Here is a 6000-nt window from a genome sequence, read left to right as displayed (position 1 = left end):
CACCATCACATACGAACCTCTGGTGATGCATCCTGCTCCCTGAAGACACCACTCAATTGCTATCCCAGGTAAGGCTGCAGAGTCTAGCACTGGTCTGGTTTTAAGAGCTTGGAAGTGGTTTTCTGTAACATGAAAATTTAGTCAAATATGAGATAAAAAAGTCCCTTTTGTGTTCTCAAGAGGAAACGTACCCACGTTCTGTGAAAGGTGCCCGTGCACTTGTACATGGTCCTTCCATTTCAAACCACAAAGGTGATCACTGTGCACTATTTTAATTATTTAATGGAAACCAAAATTAATCTTCCATTTAAAAATGCAAGAGAACAAAACACTGAAGAATGTACATATTCCTGGGAAAAACACTAGGGACACTTTTCAATCTGAGTTTACACCACTGTTGATCTCCTGAAGTATTTTCCATGGAATTACTAGGCAAACTTGAGTTTGACGACTACATAAATGAGAGCAGGTGTCGCCTTTCCATATCCAAATTTCTAAATGCAGAAGGGTATTTCCATCTGGAATGATTCAGTGTTTATTTTTGCATGGTGGAAGAGAGGAGATTATTGTCATTTGCACTGATGAAGGAGGTAGTTGTCACCTTCCCATTTTTCCTTATTGAATCTTTGTTGGCAAATAACATGTCTTGAGTAAAATGAGAGTAGGAGATAATTTAAATGGGCGCCACACTTAGCCTCGGCAATGAAATTACAAAAGTGAATCAACATGAAAGCTGAATAATTTTTCTCAACAATTTAGGTAATTATGGACAAGGCAAGCATTAGTTTTTTGCTGCAGAAAACAGAACCAGTTCCTCTGGTATCTTAGGGCAAAACTTCAGTTCCTTAATTAACAGATTCAGAAATATTGTGTATGCTGGCAGATGGAAGAAATGATAAGAGCATTTGCCAAAGTTGGATATGCTGGTGATGTGCCCATGTTAGAAAGCACAGCGTGTGCCTGAACCAAGACTTCAGAATAGCACTTCTTAATTTTTAGACACTGTGCGGACTAGCCACATGATCATTTTCGTCATAGAAATGAGACCTTAAGCATCCACTTCAAAGCTGGGCAAATCTCATCCGTCCCCTGAGATATTAAATGACCTGTGCATAGCCAAATTAATTAAAAGCATTAAAAATAGAGAAAGGGAAATAATGATGCTTTTAATGTGGTGGGAGAATAAAAGGAAATAAGAAATAAAGCATTTTCTGATATCCTATGAAAGAGAGCTTTGCTCAGTTACGAAATAAACGGTATTTATATCCCATCTCCTTACATCACTGAATGCCACACAGCAAAGCCAGATGAACGTTTCTGTACAAAACAGGTCAGAAGTCCATGTTGCTGCCTGAAACCAGAGTCAACATGCTCTGGACAAGAGAGGGGGAGCCAGACAGGGACAGGGTAATGGGGTGGGAAGATGAGACAAGACTGACGGGTATGACACGGGAGGTAGGGGAGACCCAAGCCCATTTGGAGCATCCTGTGGCAGTCAGCTGAGATTTCCTGGGGCCTTTCAAGGGGCAGTAGATGTCTACATGTGGGTAACTGCACAGAGCCTTTGGTGAGCTCCTTCTTGACTATGATGGGAACTTGGATACATAACTTACGCATCTCTATGTCCACTTAGATGTCTTGGTCTGGAGCTGAATCTGAATCCAGACTTAGAAAAGGGGCTCGACCAGATAAAGGCATTTTGTCCATGACCAAAGTGCTAGAAATGGTGATTGTAGTGGAGCCAAGGTAGTGTGCAAACGATTTACTGAGTGCAAAAGGGCGTGTAATTGAGATAGCCTGCATGGTTCGTTGTGAAAGGAAAAGGGCTGCAAAGATGCAACCGACATAAATAATGGGAATAAAATGGGAACAGAAATTCCATCCTTGAGAGGAAGAGGGAGAAAAAAACAAGGAGATCTGGGGTGCACAGGGCTTTAGGAAAATGGTCCATGGAGGATCTCACAAGATCAGTGGGAAATCAGGGGGAAATTATTTCTCTGCAGTTCCTCGATGGGAGCAAGGACTGAGAAGGGAGCAAGCAGAGACACTAAGGTGTAATATCCCACACCAGAAATGGGCAATGCATGAGCTGATGCTTCAGGAAAAGGGAGATGGAAGAAGCTACAGTTACCAGAGCTGCTACAGCCAGCAGCCATTTTCTTGTTTTCAAGGGAAACCCAGGCAGTCTGGGATTACTGCAATATTCTGTCTTTATTTGGCTTGATATTAAAGGTCATGAATTTAATTAAGAAATCTGTAGTGGCAGCATTAATTAAAGAAAAATACTTTATTCTGTTACATGTCGGGGTTTGGATGAAGGTTTACAGCATTTTCAGGTATTAAAATGAGCATCAGTGTGTGGGGGTGTTCAAGGAAAGGTTGGACGTGGTGCTTAGGGACGTGGTTTAGTGGGTGACATTGGGGGTAGGGGGATGGTTGGACCAGGTGATCTTGGAGGGCTTTTCCAACCTTAATGATTCTGTGATTCTATGTGTGTGTGTGGAAAGAGTTTCATGTTACAGGGAATATACTTCACCTTGATTAAGGTGTGAAATCCAGCTCCACTTCCTCCCTTGGGAATGCAGCGGCTTTCCCAGTAACCTCGAGAAACGGAAAAGCTGTATGCCATGTGCCAATCCTATTGACACAGCGACCAACCTTCACATGCACCCAGTTCAGAAGGGGAAGCATTGCCTGAAAACTCTTAATTTTTCACTGAGCTCCGAAGAATAGTGTGGCACGCTGACAATAGCAGCACGAGATACATCCCTGCCCTTCATAGGCAATTGAATCACCAGGGCTCCATGGGGAGGGGAAGTGGGAAATGCTGTGTAGTTGCTTTTCCTAAATCCCAGCTTGGAAGAGCCCCAAGCAAGTCCATCAGACTGGAGGTCTTAGCTGTTAATGCATTTCTGAGGAGAGAAACACACACTTGCCTGCACCACTCACCCCCTTTTCTGGCTGATGAAGTCACGTTGCTCTTCCCTGGTGGGTAGCCAGTACCTCAAAGAGCAGAGCCGAGAGGATTAGCCTGTGCTTGGCTTAACGAGAAAGCTGCAAGCATGGCCAGACTTTGGAAAGAAAAGGCAGGCAGGTCGGAAGTCTTCTTGCAGTCACCCCCTTCTGCACATGCCAGTCCCCAGGTGGCCCTACGATCACACATCCGATGTCACTGGGTTAGCTAATTGCATCTAAAAGGTGTCCCATAAAGGCACTTTTCTGAAAGCACGGAGACAGGTTCCTTTTGATGCGCTGTAATAAATGAACAGAGTTGCAGCTCTCAGGAGATTAAAGGAAGCCTGAGAAGAGCTGAATAAACCATGTCACTGCAGGTGAGATCTAGATAATAGGAGCCATGAAGTCTCCTAACTTTCCCAAGACCACACTAGTTCTTAAATTTGTCAGGAGGTGTAAAGTGGTTTGAATATAACATTACTGTCCAATAGAGAAAAGTGTGGAATTCATGTAATTACATATTTAGCAGAGAAATGTTATCTGGCTTTTATCATGTAACAACCGAGGACTTGAATACATTTTAGGGACATTACTCAAGCTTCATAACCTCTCTAGATTATAGCAGTGACTCCATTTTGCCAAAAACATAGCCAGAAAGAGAGAGTCTGTTTTTAAGGAACAGCCTCTTGCTTATGATGCCTTCCTCTGTGACAGCCTCCATCCAGATAAAAATGTCAGCTCAAGAAACCAGGATGGCTTGCAGGGATATTTCCTTTGGACAAGGACCCAGCCCTGGCTGAACCAACGGAGCATAAACATATTCTTTAATTCTAACAGATTTTCAGGAAAGGGTAAGCTATTCAAAACTAATCAGTTGCATGTAGATTATAGAGATGTAAGGAACTGGGTTTAGAAGTCAGGCACCTGGTCCAGCTATGGGGACACACCACATTCAGTTGTTCATTAACACATGATTATTGATAGTCCTTGATAACACTTATCAGTTGATTGGATTTTTTAACTGAAAGCTCAAAACCTAATAAAACCTTAAATAAAAATGAAGTGCTAGAACTGGAAAGTTTCACCAAACATGCAGTTATTTGGGTAACTGTGAGCTGGCTTTTAACTATATAATATTTGGCAACTTCTGCACCTTTCCTAGAGAGTCTAACGTCACAAAGCGCTGTCATGGGGAGACAAATAACAGCAAAAACAGCATTGTGTTAATCCTACCCCAAATATACATGTAGCATTCATTAAGTCTAATGGAAAGCACAGGCACAAGGATTGACCTGAGCGTGTCCTCTTGCCAGGCTCACACGGTAACTTTAAGTTTAGCAACATATCCAACTTTTAATACCGCGGAGACCTGAGCATCGTGACAGAGGAAGCCAGAGTCTTTTCTGCCTCATGCATGAATAACAAAGCCACCTGCTATATTCCAGCGGTGGATGCTTTATTGTTAGTGATGATGCATGAGGCAGAAATAATGCAGTTTGATTTTTAGAGACAATACCAAGTTGAGCTTGCAAGGCTGTCAGTTAGCCCACGCTCGTTTGACTTGGGAACTGAGCAAACAACATGGAAGTAATTGATGGAAACTAATGACACAATAAAATGTCATTTTTCTGACCTACTTTGCTTAAAGTAAATCCCCATTAATTGTAATTATCTGTGCTGGTAACGGAGTACTCCACGTACACCAGACGCTAAGCTGGATCCCCCAGTTATCGAAATGAGCCCGTTCCAGATTTACACTACTCTGATTCTGGCTTACATACCTCTCTATATATAGTGTTTGTTCCCCTGATCTGAATAAATGCCTGGAAGATGGAAGACCACACAGCTCAATTACTGTATTGATCGGGACAAAAAAAGCCTTTAACCAACCGGCACACGAAGGGCACGATTCCATACTGTGGTTTGCTGGGTGCTGCTGGAGCACCAGCCATGCCTCCCCTTCCTGGTGTCTCGGTGCTGCTTCTGAAAAACATAAAATGCAAACATAAAGTAGAGGGTTTAGATCAGTTTTGACTGCCACAAGAGAAAACCCCTTGCTAAACACGTTTTATAAATATTCGCAGATCTAAGGGCCATCCAGACTTTCCTCAAACCTCTGGACATGAGTGCCTCAAGGTGATGGAAGCGTGGGTCACCACGAAGCACAGAGAAAAGCTTTTCCTTCTCAAACACATGAGTTAAGAGAGACATCAACAAGGGTGTGATTGACACTCACAACTTCAAAAAAAAAAACACACCCAAAATCATAAAAATACAATATGTTGGCTAATAAAAGAAACAGGCTCTGACTAATGGCTCTTTTTGCTCTCCGTGAGGGCCATAAAAGAGGGCTGCAGCTTGGCTGAAGGGGCAGAGCATCTTTCCTACACCCTTGGCTGAAGCGACCATCCAGCGGTGGCGGCGGGTACCAGGGACACGAGGGGGTTGTGGGGTGCTTTGGGCACGGCCACGGTTCTGCTGTGTGCGAAGTGGGTGAGCTGGAGCTGGAGAACATCATGGGATGATCAGGAATTAAGATGTAAGCGGTGGAGATATCACTTCTGGCCACCCACGGAGTCATGTAACCATGACTCATCGCCTGATGCAGGAAGGAGCGGAGTGTACCACGCATCAAAATGGACAAGATCTTTCCAAGGACAGACGCTTTGGGCTGGAAAACCTTTCAAGGTCCTTCATCCCAACTGTTTATTGTTTCACACTGGTATGCAATTTCCTTGCAAAATTAAGAAACTATGTGTTAAAACCAGCTAGGGATTTTATTTTTTCCCCCTCTCTCTGTTACTCCTACTGGAAGGCTCTTCCAGTTTCTAGACTAAATATATTCATGGTCAGTTCCTACTCATTTACTCTTCTGCTGCTGCCCTTCAGTGTCACAGCACCTTTCCCTTTGCTTGCATTTACTCTCCAGGATGTATTTGCAGGCAGAAAACATATTCCCTTCCCATTCTCATTTTTTGCTAAACTAAACAAGCCAAATTCTTTCAGTCCACAGCAGAAAGCAAGCCCTGATCTCTGACAACTCCT

Source organism: Cygnus atratus, chromosome 3 (genome assembly GCF_013377495.2).
Source record: "Cygnus atratus isolate AKBS03 ecotype Queensland, Australia chromosome 3, CAtr_DNAZoo_HiC_assembly, whole genome shotgun sequence".
Classification (NCBI taxonomy): domain Eukaryota; kingdom Metazoa; phylum Chordata; class Aves; order Anseriformes; family Anatidae; genus Cygnus; species Cygnus atratus.
This window is presented reverse-complemented; position numbering follows the sequence as displayed.